General features: G+C 39.9%; 1 long non-coding RNA gene across 1 annotated transcript in view; it reads right to left on the reverse strand.

Annotated features, from left to right (window-relative positions):
- Window positions 1-822: 822 nt before the first annotated feature.
- The window catches only part of LOC114647677 (uncharacterized), a 23285-nt gene continuing 8020 nt past the window's right edge, over window positions 823-16087 (reverse strand). The window contains exons 2-3 of the long non-coding RNA XR_007934412.1: window positions 1369-1431; window positions 823-1259 (exon numbers count right to left, since the gene is read on the reverse strand). This is a non-coding gene — a long non-coding RNA (uncharacterized LOC114647677). The remainder of the gene's footprint in view (window positions 1260-1368; window positions 1432-16087) is intronic.

A 16087-nucleotide genomic window follows, 5' to 3' on the forward strand; every position in this document is an offset into this window, starting at 1 on the left:
ATTATTGGGCCGTTCAACACAGTCAAGTCGTCGGCAGGTAAGTGTTGAAGTGGGGATCTACTTATACCTGAGGTAGAACATTGTGGGGATTCTACAATCGTGTCTAGGGTGCTAGGTTATTGTGAAAGACCTGGATCTGAAAACGTTCTGGCTTCAGAATAGGCTTTCCTCAATAGCTCCAGCAGAGCGTTCAAGACGGCTATTTGATCAGAATTTAGAACCTGGAGCAAATTATTAATGATGTCAAAATTGTTGATCAGTTGTGTAACTGGGGACGGTGCTTGAAAAATTTGAAAACGATCACGGCGGTGTGGGTATTTTAGGGAGCGTTATAGAATATTTAAGGTTATCAGACATCTCTTTTAATATTCTCAGTTTTTCACCGGACGGTCTTTTCCTTCCTTTAGCCCCTCCGGGCTTTTCACGGTCACTGTCACTGCTGCCGCCGCTATAGCTGTTTTCAGGCATGACCTAAATTTAATCAAAGGTTGCAGTTATGAACACAGTATATAAAAATTTGCAGTCAATGTTATTTTAATGGAAAAGGAATATAAAACCTATTATTTAATCTTGGTTCAGAAGTATGTAAAAAGCATACATATTCATAATATATAAACTCAATTCGGGTCTGGAAATGTACATAGGAGACTCTGATTGTACAATTCGAACCAGTAACCGATGAAGGTCCGCAGCCAACTGCGCCCGCTCCAGTCTTTCTTGGCGACGAAGGTCTGCAGCCACCTGCCGTTGCTCCAGTCTTTCTTGGCGGCGAAGGTCCGCAGCCACCGGCTGTCGCTCCAGTCTTTCTTGGCGACGAAGGTCCGCAGCCAACTGCGCCCGCTCCAGTCTTTCTTGGCGACGAAGGTCCGCAGCCACCTGCCGTTGCTCCAGTCTTTCTTGGCGGCGAAGGTCCGCAGCCACCTGCCGTCGCTCCAGTCTTTCTTGGCGGCGAAGGTCCGCAGCTACCGGCTGCCGCTCTAGTCTTTCTTGGCGGCTCCGCCCGTTGTACTGATGATGGGAACATAGGGGTGAATGACGAATTCTACGCCGAGGCCCATAGTCGGAGCGAGGAATTGATGGCAAAGGGAACTGCAGGAGGGCTGAATGGAGGCTGATCTCAGATGGTAGAGGAGAATGCTGAAAGCTGCTCTCAGAGAGTGGGGGTGATTGTGCGGTCTGTAGGTTCTTGCAGTTTTGGTAGACTGATAGATTTTTTAAACCGTCCAGCACTTGCGTTAAAACACCCGGTGGACTGGGATCTGGGAATAAAGTTTGGCCTTCTCAGTTAAAGACATCTTTTCACAAAATCTGGCATTATGTATACAACCTATGTTTCTTTGATAAACTGAAACCTACAATGACACTTACTGCGATTGGACAGATCACGGGAAGCCCTTTGAGAAGCTGTTTCAGATTGTAAAGGGTTGTCATCTAGAAAACAAAATGCATGCACTGTTTAAAACAACATTTCCCCTTCCAATGCATACAGAAGCTCAAACAAAATGATCTGATATTAGTTTCAAGGGTAAACCTCTCACCACCTTGAGTCTTAGCTCTGGCTGGATGTCGCCGCAACGGTATATACGCAAATAAATGGCTTGCAACATCTATTTATATGATAGAAATATAAATTTTCGTTTTCAAAACAACTTTTATTAATGTGTCACGACGAATTTTCCATTATACAACCGTCCATACACACAAATAACCCCAAACTTCGTTCATGCGATTAATTAAACCCCTGCACATTTTAATCCTCGTCATCCCATTTCATGACCGGTTCATCGGATAGATAGAAGCATGTCAATATTAAAATTCTATAGATGGATACATATACTCTCGCACATTATCTGCTATTTGTAACCATCCGAAACACTTTACACAGACATTCGCTTATACGCTTTGCTCACAAAGTACTCTTTAACAAAACGCACGCGCAATCCCTACACTAAAATGGATAAACATTTTTAAAAATCTAAAGACATAAATAAAAACAGACAGCCTGGTCTCAGGTTCCCTGTGTATAATCTCATAAATGCAGGAACATATTATAATAATCATTTACCCAATTATTCAACAATACACTTGAGATCGTATAAAAATAATCCGGACTTTTGGGCGACTATAGTCTGTATTAAAATAATCACATTTCATTTAGCGAAATTAACGAAAACACCGTTGCAGTATTTCTATTAAGCATTCGCATAAATATAAGTTCCTGGGCCCTGTTCAGGGTTCAGTCAGTCTGTCTCCAACCGGCTGTCCCAAATGAGTTTATAAACCAAAATCTGTTAAAAAAAAAACCGGCGGCCTCCTACATTGAATCACCTGCTACTGCGTGAGCCCGTTTCGAACGAGTATGCATTTCACAAGCGGCCCCTTCAGAATACTGACATCTTGTTATATCAGAGCTAATGCACAACCTGCCTGTGCTTTTAAACCACTCCTGAATATTCTCAGAGGAGAGGCCCTGGCTGAATTTTCAGACGCCGAGACAAAAACTAATTGATTGGAATACCCGTTTAGGTAACACAAAAAGCTAATATTATATTTGTACATTAATCGTCATATAGGTAGATAGATAGAAGTAAATATAAAATGCTACAACTTACATTATACACACACGAGCGCGCTCACGCGCCTACACACAGAGATGATCAACGTCAACGTCATTTTGGATTTGAAATCCCCAGCTCCTCTCGTTTTAAACAGATATAATTTTTTAAAAAGGGAGTCGCCGGTTTCCGGGTAATAGATCGAAGAAACAACTTGGAAATATTGACTCAAGGATAAAATTTAAGGATTCAGCAATAGGTTTTTTTTAAAGCATACTCGTTTTGACACCTATAATAATCAATATGTCGGAACGTGATCTTGACTGCAGCGACTCTTGGGAGAATAACTGCATTAATAATAATTATATTTCATTTTGTCCATCCATAAAAATAAATAAATATAAAACATTGTTCTAATAAAATATTGAAGACTCACCGTTTTGTCTTTTCACGAGATTCGGAGTTATCTTTCAGTATTAACGGCAAGCTGTGTAATGGACCGGCCTTATGTACCGAAAAGAACAGGATTTTTTTGAAAGCAGACTTTATAACAAGGAGAGTGATTTCTTTTAGCAGTTGTGTGTCCTTTGATCTGTTTTAAACGGTCAGTTGTGTAATGGGTAGGTGTCAGGCTGAACGCTTATTTATATACCGAAAAGAGCGTTAAGTTTTGAAAGCATACTTTATAATAAGGAGAGTGGTTTATTTTAGCAAATGTGTACCCCTTTGACCCGTTTAAGGCCGCTTCACATTTACAACAGTAAGATATGAACTTATGTTAAAGACCTGTATGTGTGAACCTGTTTCTTATGTCAGCTGCCCAATTACTCGTATCACCAAAAGAAAAGCTAATCTCACATAGACATAATGTTTGAGCAGGGCACATATGGAGGACTATTTCGGACAAAATTAAATAAATAAATAAATAAATGCGCAAATAAATTAAAGTTCTGTGAAATGTGAGCATAAATAAATAAATGTATCATGAAATGAAGCCTTAATAAATAAATTTGCCATGAAATGAGAGCATAAATAAATAAATGTGTCACGAAATATGTTTTTTGTTGCTTATTTATTTATTTCATTTTGTCCGTAACATTCCTCCAAACCATCATGAAATACGACTTGAAATAAAACTGTCACTTTCACTCGTCAAAGTTGAGAGGGTGGGCTCTAACACACCATCTAGTTATTGATTGGTTAATCGACTTCTGTAGATTGGCTATGCCTAATTCAACATGGCTGTGTGTGAGATGGAAGTAAACGAGATAGCATAAGAATTAATTAGAAAAATGCTTACTACTGCCGATGAAATGGATTCTGCCGAAGATATCACATATTTCAGAGAGAGAATTGTTGCAGAGAAATGGAAGAATGCAAGAAGACCGACGTTCCAGTTTGAATTAAATATCACACATTTTACTTAACCATGTAATTTCACATTTATGATCTTTTCACACTGCTGACATTATTCTGCAAAACCAAAATTATTTCTCTCCTTCCATACTTTACATTATGTTAACTGGGCTACTTATTTGTGGTCTAATAATATTACATACCTGTGAAGGAGATCCTCTTTTCTCCAAGTCCAGAGGCAGCAAGGCTTGCTTTGACAAACACACTTGGTATTTTGGTAGAAGTCTGGTCACTTAGACAACAGAAATTATGTGTGTACATTATGTGATGTACTAGGCTTGGAGAAGGCATCCTTCTAGTAGACCTAAATTGGGTTGTTTGAGCCCCCATACGGGGCAAATAGCCGTGCTACCTCTGCTGTTAATTAAAAGAAGCAACACATTTAATTTTTGACATGCAGCAATATAGTTTTTAACAAGATAAAATTGAATGTGTTCAATAAATGTGCTCATCACTGTATTTCTTTCACTGCAACACTGAAAGCCCAGTTAAATGTAGAGGAGAATCATCCTTTCTGGAATGTGGGCACCATGTTTTAAGGATTGTTTAGGAAAGCTAGAAGTAGCAACATACTACAAATAACTACAGAAGGGTAAAACTGAATCAGGATACCAGGAAACACTGTATAAAAAATATGCTCACTAAACTGCAAGGAACCACAGGTCTTAGAGAAAGAGAGAGACAGAGTATAAATAAATGTTTAAAACCTACTTTAAACAGTAATTATGGGGGGTGGTGAAAAACAAAGAAAGGTGTTGTTTAATTACGAAAAGGGGGGAAAAAACAGGTAAAACAACAACAAAAAAAACCCCAGAAACCAATTGTATGAAGAATACAAACTGAAATGAAAATGAATCAAATTTTTATATATAAAAAGTGGTAGAAAAAGCAGAAAAAGGCAAAGGTAGTAGACTAACAATTACATAGAATAAAAAATTAAAAATACAATTACATGAAAAATATAAACAATGTGATATAAGAAATAAGAACATATTGGTAAACATAGAAAAATAATTAAGAAAAAAGTAAAAAATGAAATACAGTCACATATTGAGAAATCAAGGAAAAATACATGCATAACAACATAGGAAATTAGTAACGGAAAGCTATTTAATAGCATGAAAAATTAACTCAAAATTGTTTCCACAGTCTTTCTGCTGTGGGTTACTGAATGTACTAAAACAAACACTTGCAACAATATATGTGTATAACATACCGTTAAGTGAGAAGAAAAACAACTGTTCATATTAAAGTTTATTATCCTAAAAATGCACATAAACCTGTTTTGTTTCCTCCACATCCTTTGCATCAAATTAATTTCTGCATTCTCAGTCTACCAAAATCACTTGACAGTAGGTGAAAACTGCATTTTAAGATAACCACTGTTCAATTATACTCATTAAGTTTCCATCCAGTTTTTTGCGACGTTTTGTTATCGACAAACAGAATATACGTAAAAAAAATTTGCGAAATTTGCTGTCTCCAGCCTGTTTCCATCAAACTGGCTTTTTATCGATAAAATGGTGTGCGTGATGACGTCATCCCCCCCAAAACGAACTGTCGCATAACTTTTGTTGTATCGCGAAAAAAATCTGCCCTTGAGCCGTTTCCATACATATGTCGCAAATTATCTACCTTTTGTTTTCCACGTTACACCCCCTCCACTAAACAAAGAAACAAAGAAATGGAGAGATTATTCAGACAGTTTTTTGAAATTTGCCAGCTTACTGTTATTCCAGTTTCACAAATAATTGGAATTGTACATAATATCCGAAGACGACAGCAGAATGAAGCAGTTGCTTGTCTGATAGCCCTAGAGCTCGAAGAAAGTACCCCAGTGCGACGAAACCCACGGGTATGGGAGAGTAAGAATAAGACCTTCTGGGAGGAGGTGGTGAGACTTAACAGAAAATCTCTGGCTGCAACATTTTATAATGACACGGCCGATGTTTGAGATGTTGTGTGGATTCATCAGTCCTGATGTTGCGCCCATCACAGGTTGCCACCGACCACCGGTTCCAACCCAAAAGCGGATTGCCATCGCCCTTTACAAGCTGGCAACCTGCGCCGAGTATAGAGTAGTTGGAGAAACTTTCGGGGTTAGTAAAACTACCGTCCATCGATGTGTATATGCTGTGTGCACCGCTATTAAAGAAAAATTAATGCGGCGTTATATCAGACTTCCGACTGAAGCGGAGGCCAATGAAATTGCATACCGCAATTCCTTGGTGCATCTTGTGCCACAGATTTACGGTGCGCTGGATGGCACGCTTGTGCCTATTCTTCCCCCGACGGAAGGCTACCGCGATTACATTAATCGCAAAGGGTGGCCATCTATTGTTCTCCAGGCCCTTGTTGATGACAGGTGCATGATACGAGACATTTGCGTTGGCACTCCTGGAAGTGCCCATGATGCAGCTGTGTTTGCAGCATCGGATCTGTACAGGTGAGCCTACCTTTCAACATCCCTTCACAGTGCGATAACAACTGAATTAACCTGCTTCCCTTAAGGTTTTTAATTAAAACTGAAATTTGAATTAATACAAAATAACGACGTTTAATCAAAAAAAAAAACTCTCTTCATCAGACCATGTGAACCGCTCCGCCATTCTCGTTTTGATTGCACGTGATGAAAATGTGACACATTTATTTGCGTTAAAGCCCTTTTTTCCGACAAACACTAGCTAAGTTTCCATCCAGTTTTTTGCGACGTTTTGTTATCGACAAACAGAATATACGTAAAAAAAATGTGCGAAATTTGCTGTCTCCAGCCTGTTTCCATCAAACTGGCTTTTTATCGATAAAATGGTGTGCGTGATGACGTCACCCCCCCCCCCCCCAAAAACGAACTGTCGCATAACTTTTGTTGTATCGCGAAAAAAATCTGCCCTTGAGCCGTTTCCATACATAATTTTGTGTATGTCGCAAATTATCTACCTTTTGTTTTCCACGTTACACCCCCTCCACTAAACAAAGAAATGGAGAGATTATTCAGACAGTTTTTTGAAATTTGCCAGCTTACTGTTATTTCAGTTTCACAAATAATTGGAATTGTACATAATATCCGAAGACGACAGCAGAATGAAGCAGTTGCTTGTCTGAATAGCCCTAGAGCTCGAAGAAAGTACCCCAGTGCGACGAAACCCACGGGTATGGGAGAGACGATGGAATAAGACCTTCTGGGAGGAGGTGGTGGAGAGACACTTAACAGAAAATCTCTGGCTGCAACATTTTAGAATGACACGGCCGACGTTTGACATGTTGTGTGGATTCATCAGTCCTGATGTTGCGCCCATCACAGGTTGCCACCGACCACCGGTTCCAACCCAAAAGCGGATTGCCATCGCCCTTTACAAGCTGGCAACCTGCGCCGAGTATAGAGTAGTTGGAGAAACTTTCGTGGTTAGTAAAACTACCGTCCATCGATGTGTATATGCTGTGTGCACCGCTATTAAAGAAAAATTAATGCGGCGTTATATCAGACTTCCGACTGTAACGGAGGCCAATGAAATTGCATACCGCAATCCCTTGGTGCATCTTGTGCCACAGATTTACGGTGCGCTGGATGGCACGCATGTGCCTATTCTTCCCCCGACGGAAGGCTACCGCGATTACATTAATCGCAAAGGGTGGCCATCTATTGTTCTCCAGGCCCTTGTTGATGACAGGTGCATGATACGAGACATTTGCGTTGGCACTCCTGGAAGTGCCCATGATGCAGCTGTGTTTGCAGCATCGGATCTGTACAGGTGAGCCTACCTTTCAACATCCCTTCACAGTGCGATAACAACTGAATTAACCTGCTTCCCTTAAGGTTTTTAATTAAAACTGAAATTTGAATTAATACAAAATAACGACGTTTAATCAAAAAAAAAAAACTCTCTTCATCAGACCATGCGAGCCGCTCCGCCATTCTCGTTTTGATTGCACGTGATGAAAATGTGACACATTTATTTGCGTTAAAGCCCTTTTTTCCGACAAAAACTGTTTCCAATGTAGTTTTTGCGACATCTGAAGTATCGACATGGAATTTATGCGCTAAAGTTAAACGGAAAAATATTATGTCGACATGTACAACATTTCATCGATAATTAGCATTTCCATCAGCTATATCGGTAAAAAATTTGAAGCGCTAAATATTTTTTCGCAAAAACTCCTTGGATGGAAACCTGGCTAGTGTAACAAAGTGAATATAAAGAGGCGAGTATGTTTATAAAATGATGGCTCCAACTCAACTATTGTGCGACATTCACAAAATATTTCTGTTAGATTTAATAGCTCTTCAGTATTCAGCAACTGATATTTCGTTTGTGATGTGGCTACCGTCAGGTCTTTCTGTTTACTTGTAGGCAGGTTTGTATTTTGCAGACAAATAACTATTGCAAATTTACAGCGCTATTAGCACAGCCACCTAAAATACAGTAGTATATCTTGAACAGGAGTAGAGTGAGTACTCGACAAAGTGGGGGGTAGGTCTTCGGCTATCAAGTGGGGCACTTACAGCTGAAACCTCATGTGCTGATTCCTGAGGGGATGAAGAGGTTAGAGCTTCCTGAATTAAAACTGCCGCTTCACGTAGCAACTCTGGGCAACTTTTTGTAGCAGTCATATTCGCCATGGACACTCACAAGCACAACTTTAAGCATGCGCTTTGGTACCTTGAGAATCATATGGCTCATAGTTCGATTACTCTAGGCTGAAGGTAACACTCAACAAATCAATAACTAGAGGGTGTGTTAGAGCCCACCCTCTCAACTTTGACGAGTGAAAGTGACAGTTTTATTTCAAGTCGTATTTCATGATGGTTTGGAGGAATGTTACGGACAAAATGAAATAAATAAATAAGCAACAAAAAACATATTTCGTGACACATTTATTTATTTATGCTCACATTTCACAGAACTTTAATTTATTTGCGCATTTATTTATTTATTTAATTTTGTCCAAAATAGTCCTTCATAGGGCACACAGCTGTGTGCTGCTGAAGTGGGAATCGACCCTTCTGACGTCCCGCGCCAGAAGAGAAGATGAAAGCAACTGAAATCGAGTGGCCTCTTCTGGCAATAACAAACAGAATTCGTACAAGGAAAACATGACTTGGACGAGCATTATTATGGCTATACCTTAAAAACAATTACAATATACATTTTTTCTCGATTTTTGTCTGTTTTAGTTTTGATGACTTAGACCTATTTATACCAGTGATTTATTTCAAAATAAAAAGAAAATGTATTTCGTTTGACATTATCTCGTTTTTTATTTTTTTTAAATTGAGTTTTGAAAGCGGTCTATATAGCACATTTGTATTGAGGTTTAAAAGAGGAACGGTATATATATGTACACAGTGCCTACCAAATAGCACAAAGAGTACACGACACGTGTTTTGTCCTTTTTGAGGCTTCTGCATCCCCCTACGGGGCTCGAACCTCAGACATCAGTACCTGAATCGAATATAATATATATATATATATATATATATATATATATATATATATATATATATATATATATATATATATATAGAGTTCAGGTTTGTGTATATATTTATTTATTTGCCTATTCCAGAGGTAGAGAAACCGAACGTCAAATTAATATGCATGGCCAGATCTGAGAGACGTCGGCACACACACTGGGAAGCCGCTCGAAAAAGAGTCCTTCACAGTATGCGAGAGAAAAAAAAAAAAGTCATACAACAGGACAAATGACAATTTTAACCGACAACACAGAGACTCGCAGCAATCCGCTATACTGCATATTCACATTCTCACTGTTACAAACAAAAAAAAAACGTTTATGAGATCGAACATTTGAAATGGTCTTGTGCACACAGATGGTCATTTAAAACAAGAAACCAGTTGTACCTCAAAAAGAAAATGAAAAAATGAAGAAAAAAACGGTGTTTTGCATGCTGAAAGTTATACCTGGCATTTACATAATAATAATAATAATAATAATAATAATAATAATAATAATAATACAATTTGAACAAGCCGTAAATACAGCACGTTGAGACATTACGAAAGTGACCTCACAGGAGCTTATGATGGTTAATAACAGTCTGTGGAGCCTGCGAAGAAGTGAATGACACTGTGGTAGACAACGAGGCCACTGCAGAAGAGGAGAAGCACCGAATAACTACAAACCTGAAAGAAGGAATTCGTTTCCAGACTGTTATTTTTTAACTGGTGCAAATATGTGATTCCAAAATGCTCAGTTACATTTCATATTTTCTGCCACAAAGTGGAATAGTCTTAAAAATGCATAACTGATCGTCGTTAACTGAGCAACAGAAGGAAATTGATTTCCAGCTCATGTGATTTTGCACTCATCAATTTGTTTTCTAGCTTTTGATTTTCTTTTCAACTTCAGTCCCTTCAACTGATTTGTTATTAACATATGTGATGTTTATATGGCTTGGGTATATGCGCGTGCCTAATGGGGTGGGTGCCTTTGAGTTTTGACACCCATTGGCCCGTTGGCGTCTTAATCCCTTAATTCCATTTTGCGAAGACTGAACGGCTAACTAACTTGGGAGGGATAAAAGCTACACAGTTTGTATACGGAGTAGCCTCTGGAACGGCGTAGCGCTAGCACAACTAACACAAAGCTAACGTATTTATGACAAACGTGCTTTAAAGTTCTTCCGACACTATTATATTAACATCAGTCCACAATGACTGCGTTACTTTTACGAACGTAATTCAAATAGAACTACATTACCCATGCTTCCCATGTTTGTCAAAGCGTCCTCTTGTAGCGTTGAAGGAAACGTGTAAGGCAGTAGTAGGTAAGTGACAGATTGAAGCAAATTAAATGGATGGAGGTGGTTGGGCAAGGTGACACTCGGGGTTGCTTTAACTAAATAATTTAGTACCCTTTTAGGGGGATTTTCATTCCAGTGTGTTAACTATAGGGAAATACGTTTTGCTTACACAAAAAATGTTTGGTATCAATTTCCATCCATCCATCCATCCATCCATTTTCCAACCCGCTGAATCCGAACACAGGGTCACGGGGGTCTGCTGGAGCCAATCCCAGCCAACACAGGGCACAAGGCAGGAAACAATCCTGGGCAGGGTGCCAACCCACCGCAGGACACACACAAACACACCCACACACCAAGCACACACTAGGGCCAATTTAGAATCGCCAATCCACCTAACCTGCATGTCTTTGGAATGTGGGAGGAAACCGGAGCGCCCGGAGGAAACCCACGCAGACACGGGGAGAACATGCAAACTCCACGCAGGGAGGACCCGGGAATCGAACCCAGGTCCCCAGATCTCCCAACTGCGAGGCAGCAGCGCTACCCACTGCGCCACCGTGCCGCCCTTGGTATCAATTTACATATCGAAATTCCTAGTTAATTTAACTTTACGTTTTTTAAGTAAAGTTTACATGGCAGAAATTATTATTCTCAAAAAAATACTGAAGTAAACTTTAATAACAATTTTCTGTTTTCAGTATTAAATTTTACTCTGTCATTCTTAACTTTGAATTACAAAATACTCTTGAAAGCTGCTCGGTATTTTAAAGCTGGTTTACGTGATTTGTCCCATTCTTCATGTGTGCAATATTGATGTTGTTCTTACGCAGTATTTCAGGTCATTTTTACATCGTTAGCTTTAGCATTTATTAAGGAAGTTATACAATATATTAATATTTAATTGAAGCTTTATGTCAGCGTTTCTCAATCTTTAAGTATTTGCGACCCGAGTTTTCATTACAGTTTTAATCGCGCCCACTTAACGTTTTTTTGAAAGGAGCCCACTAATACCAATTTGTTCTTTTTTTAATTAATGATATATCATAGATGCATATTTTATTATACCTACTTAACTTTATTGACATTTATCTAACTCTATATTTATTTTTCTAGTATCAGAATGTAGTTTAAGTTTTGGTTTCAATAGATGTATTTTTCATATTTTCGATTCGTTTTCTTTTTCTCACATCTTCGCGCCCCCCCTTTTTGTTATTGCGCGCACCCCTAAGGGGCCCGCCCCACAGTTTGAGAAGCACTGCTTTATGTTAAAATAAGATACGACAGAAAGTAAATTTAAACAATGGCACATTTTCTGTTTTCTTATTCTAACAAATGGGGATTGCTTATGTAAAAGCTTTCACAGAAACAAACAAGATTTCAAACACAGGACATCAATATGTCTTAAGGTCTACAAATTCCACAGTTCCAAAACATGAGTGCATTTATAGCAAAAAACATTTAATTTAAGAGCAAATATAAAAAATAAGGATCAAATATAAAAATAAATCCATCCATTATCCAACCCGCTATATCCCAACTACAGGGTCACAGGGGTCTGCTGGAGCCAATCTAAAGAGAGAAATTGTGTAATTGTACATAGTTGGCCTGTGTTAAAAGATACCTGTAGTACTCCTGGGTTTTTAATTTTTTTAAATTTATTTATTTTAGGGGAAAAAGGCTATGACACTCTAAACTTTTTGTAATGGTCGGTTGGCTGCTGAGAGGGGTAGGTGGGTCCAGGGACAAGATTAAGAGCCATGAGACAAGGAAGCGAGGCAAGCACTCTTTGGAGAACCTTTGGGAAGACAAAAAATATTGAGTGTGTCGGGACAAAGCAGAAGATAAGTGGGAACCAGCATGGGAAAGAAGTGCTGTTTTCTGAGGTTGTCTGAGTGTGAAGGAATACAAGACTCAAAAGTTGTGATATTTGTTAGAGTGAATTGTTTAGCTTGGCAGTTGTTTTCTGTGGCCTAAACAACAGGAAGGTTAAGTAAATACTTGAAGTTATTGTCTTGTTTATTTGAAATCAAGATACAATTTCCAGGTTTATGTAAGTTGGAGTTTCTGTGTCGTTACTGTCATGGAGTGGGACACCATATGAACAGATGACTGAAGAAACAGAACTGGTACAAGTAGAGGTCAGGCGTATGGGCCTGTTAGCTGATTGTCTGGAATCAAGGTAGAGACCACTGGAGGAAATTTTATGTGGTCAGTTTTTGGGGAATTACACACACCTGAGCCTTTCACTGGAGGTGTACAACAAGCATACTGGAATCCTGTACTTGGTGGGTTGTCAGCAGTAAGGGAATCATGTAGCAGTTATGTGATGACAGGAAATCTGGTACACTATGGCATACCTTTCTATCCAGGTGAACATCTGAAGATGGTTGAATTTCATGGTTAAAACTCCTGGAAGGTCTATTTAAACTGGTTCTGATTAATGCCTTGGCTAACAGATGAGGATAAAGAGAACAGGTAGTTCACTTAGTAGCCATGCTGCATGGAGAGGTGTTTGTGGTGCTTAAAGACCTATCTCTCGAAGACTTCATGGATTTGGGAGCCATGTCAACTACTCTAGAATACAGATTTGGCCAAATTGAGTTCCCTTGGGCCTGCAGCAGCAGCTTCAATCTGGAGTCCGGAAGAACACTAGTAAGGCAGACATACCTTCAATTTCCATGGACAGCTGAGGCAGATTTAGCCAAGGATACATTTTTGAGTGGTCTTACACCCAGGTCATTGTGCTTGCATGAATACGTTACTTGCCCATCTACATTCAAGAAGATTCTGGAAGAGGCAACCAAAAGTAAACATTTGCTACAGGGGTATGTGGTATTGAGTCATCAATAAGAATATTGGCACTGCCACAAAAAGATCCTCGGTTACAACAAGTCTAGGTTACAGTGGATTGCATTGGGTCTCAACCCACATGCCATGGCCATTGCTACAATGCCACCTAGAACTGCATCTTCATCTGTGATTATCCTGTCTGTATGTTGGTAAATGAGCGAAAGGGTCATATTCTAAAGATCTGCTCTACTGGGAAAATATCCATAATTGCTCATGAAGAAGGTAAGCTGGGAAAAGCCATGGGACCTATGTAGGTGGGATTACACTGGTGACACCAAGAATCCCGACAGCAGCCAGTTATAGTTCATTAAAGTGTTCCATTCTGTGTGTACACAGCTAGGGATCAAAAAAACAGACACCACACACCTGTAATTTCAGAGCGATGGACTGGCAGAACCAGTTATTCACACCCTCAGTATGCAACTGACTCTTCTTACAAATAAATATCTACATGGCTGGAATCAGTATCTTCCCTTGATTTAAAGGCATTTTGCTCTGCCGTGCAAGAGTATACTGGATGTATACCAGACTATTAATGTTAGGAAGTGAATCCCTTAAAAGTTTGCTTATGAGCATTTTCAAGAAGCTAGTTTGACACAAAAGAAATATTATGATTTCCGGGTGTGGGAACAGCCTTTTGATGTATTAGTTTAGGGCCTTAAAAGAAGGAAAGACAAATCCCCTAAAGTTGTCAGTTCATAATAGGGCAGTTGCAGGGTGTTTACAGAGAGTTGGTGAGGTGGTGTCCTGGGTGCAACGGCCTCACCCTGTGAGGAGGGTTTTTCTCCATCAGGGTCACTTTGCTTCTTACCAATGTGCGGAGCTTCATTCAGGAGAATCAATTGAAAAGACACCTACGGGTTCTCCAGCGACCCATCCTGATACTGTCTGGAGTCCTTAGACCTCAGCTGACCTTCCTGATGTTGTGACGTCTGAATCCTTGTCCCCATGTGTTTCCGTTCCTTGAAAGGTCAACATAACAGACCCACATGCCTAACCTCTATGAAGATTTTGTATTTTCTTTGGGGACAAAGGAGCATACAGTGTAGTAGCTGAGTAGTATATGCCAAGCGGCTTCTGTCAAAATGTCAAAAAAATGATTGATGAGTTAAGCCCCGCCCCTTTTGGATTTGGATTGAGATATGGGATATATCATCTACTTTATGGGATATATCATCTACTGTTAAATTCTGCTCTGTACTTCTAAAATTTATATTTTTTATTTCTTACTATATTGAGAAATTGTTCTGTTCTGTGTACTGCATTGTATTGTATTGACCCCCTTCTTTTGACACCCACTGCACGCCCAACCTACCTGGAAAGGGGTCTCTCTTTGAACTGCCTTTCCCAAGGTTTCTTCCATTTTTTCCCTACAAGGTTTTTTTGGGAGTTTTTCCTTGTCTTCTTAGAGAGTCAAGGCTGGGGGCTGTCAAGAGGCAGGGCCTGTTAAAGCCCATTGCGGCACTTCCTGTGTGATTTTGGGCTATACAAAAATAAACTGTATTGTATTGTATTGTAAGTCCCGCCCCCTTCCTGTTTTCCCGGCCGGAAGTCTGACCTTCCTTGACCCCCGCCCATCCTGTTTTCCCGGCCGGAAATCTGGCCCCTTCCGTGACCCCCGCCCCTTCCTGTTTTCCCCAGGAAACATCTGTCCCTTCCGTGACCCCTGCCCATCCTGTTTTTTACCCCAGGAAACTGTCAAGATCCGTTTGGCGGATGGGTGCCTCTTCCTTGAACCCTCCCATCCTGTTTTTACCCCAGGAAATCTGTCAAGATTTATTTGACGGATGGGTGCCCCCTCCTTGAACCCACCCCCACCTCTCCCGAGGACAAGTTCAGGCATGTTAAGGAAGAATCCTCGACATGTACGGGCGAGTCTCTAGCAGACTCAGCCGTCCACACCACTTGGTGGTCCCAGCCAGACCACGGTCAGTTATCCCTGATGACGGTCCTTCCGTCGCTCCAGCAAATCGTACAATTCTAGGCGGGCATAGGCCGTTGTAAAAGCGGCAGTCACCACGTTGACGGGGCCGGGTAGAACGTATTTGTCATCAGTATACTGCATCTCCACTGCACTTGAGCGATTTCGTCGCTGACAAAACCAAAATAGGACACCCTATAAACGTCTGAGAACAGGTACTCGAGAAATTCTTGGGTGTGTTTAACAAACGTTGTGGTCGGTTGGTTAGGCTTCTGACCAAATTTTCCCCAAAGAGAATTTAGAAATAACTTGGAAATGTGTCTCTTAGCGGGGTTGGAGGCGATGTTTTCATTCTCCAATAAGACACCTTCTTTTACGAAATAGTCTTCAACATACACTGTAAAAAATTACAGTAAAAATACATTAAATTACCATATATTTTTCACAGTAATAAACTGTAGTATAATTAATGGTATAAAAATGTATTTAGACAGAAAAATGTATGTATATTTACATTTAAGTAGTACTTTAGCGGCCATTGTCAATTAGTTGTTTGAATGTGTAAGAATATTTTTTAGG

The sequence above is a fragment of the Erpetoichthys calabaricus genome, chromosome 3 (genome assembly GCF_900747795.2).
Source record: "Erpetoichthys calabaricus chromosome 3, fErpCal1.3, whole genome shotgun sequence".
Taxonomy (NCBI): Eukaryota; Metazoa; Chordata; class Cladistia; order Polypteriformes; family Polypteridae; genus Erpetoichthys; species Erpetoichthys calabaricus.